General features: G+C 48.4%; 1 non-coding gene across 1 annotated transcript; it reads left to right on the top strand.

The window, feature by feature from the left end:
• Positions 1–716: 716 nt before the first annotated feature.
• Pmar_PMAR012852 lies at positions 717–788 on the top strand. Its single transcript has one exon. It is a non-coding gene; the product is annotated as a tRNA-Asp (tRNA).
• The last annotated feature ends 379 nt before the right edge of the window (positions 789–1,167 follow it).

Raw genomic sequence — 1,167 nt, 5'->3', positions numbered from 1 at the left:
CCACTTCAGTGGGGTGCACGGACCAATCAACCCTGCAAAGTCGAACCCCCTCAAAGCAATGCAAAGTAACGCGCGCGAGCGCATCAGAGAGTAGAGTAGCACTCTAATCTACATCGGAAAACCCAGACCAGTGCGCACGGCTAACAGTGCGCACTCAAGCCAGTGGTACTGGTTCAACACCAAACTAATAGCACTAGTGGGTCACTAACAGAATGTGTCAGGCAGGACCATGGCGGAGTACAACCTCAAGTCTGCCACAGCGTGGCAGGTACACTAGCAACTGGCACCGCAGGTGACAGGATCAACCAGCACACCGCTAGGTGGATCCCGCGCCGGTTTCGCCAAGAAACCCAACCCATCGCCTTAACAAAATTGCGCGCGCTGGGGTGGGGGCCCCGGGCGCGCGCTAAAATCAAACCGGCATTACCTGCGGCTAGAGTATATAGGCATTTTGAAAGCGTCTTCTCGCGACCTAGCCATTCAATTCCGTTGAGGTTTAAATAGCATACGTAGCAGCCCGACACAGGTTGAGCACGCACTAGTCTGCGAGAATGTAACACAACAGTTTCGACAAGGAGCCGATTTAAAATGACCGCAAGTTCGAATCCCAGGCCTGACAATTTTAAATCTTTTATACATGTCACAAAAACCTAGCGGAGCGATGCAGTCCAGCAAGATTCACGCAATTGTGCTGTCTTTGAAAGCCGTCTCTGCCCGATTCGTGCAGCTCAGTTGGTAGAGCGCTCGCCCATCATGCGAGAATGCGCAGGTTCGATTCCCACGGACCACGTTTTTCATGCAACCTCTTAAAACGTGTGTGTAATGTTGGATTGCTAACTTCAGTACGATTTTGTCTTCTACCGTCTGTATACAACGATTACCAACGTCGGATGATGTATATTTGTGTTGGAAAGTATTCGATATTAGCTCGATATTTTGTCAAGAAAAACGTTGCGTCAGAACACCGGGCGATGTTTTGAGAGGCATCCATTTCCACGATTGCTAATTTCTCGTGTGAATCCAAACGTGTCGAACATTTTCTTGAGATAAGTATGTAATAAAATACACTTAGTAAGTCTCGTTGGTAACCTATTATATCTGGTATCACTTTTTCTCTAGCTCACCACGCTTGTACACTTACTTGGCGGTTCGGACAGATTTTCTGGC

This window comes from Perkinsus marinus, assembly GCF_000006405.1.
Source record: "Perkinsus marinus ATCC 50983 genomic scaffold scf_1104296930884, whole genome shotgun sequence".
In the NCBI taxonomy this organism is placed as follows: Eukaryota; Perkinsozoa; order Perkinsida; family Perkinsidae; genus Perkinsus; species Perkinsus marinus.
This window is presented reverse-complemented; position numbering and strand designations above follow the sequence as displayed.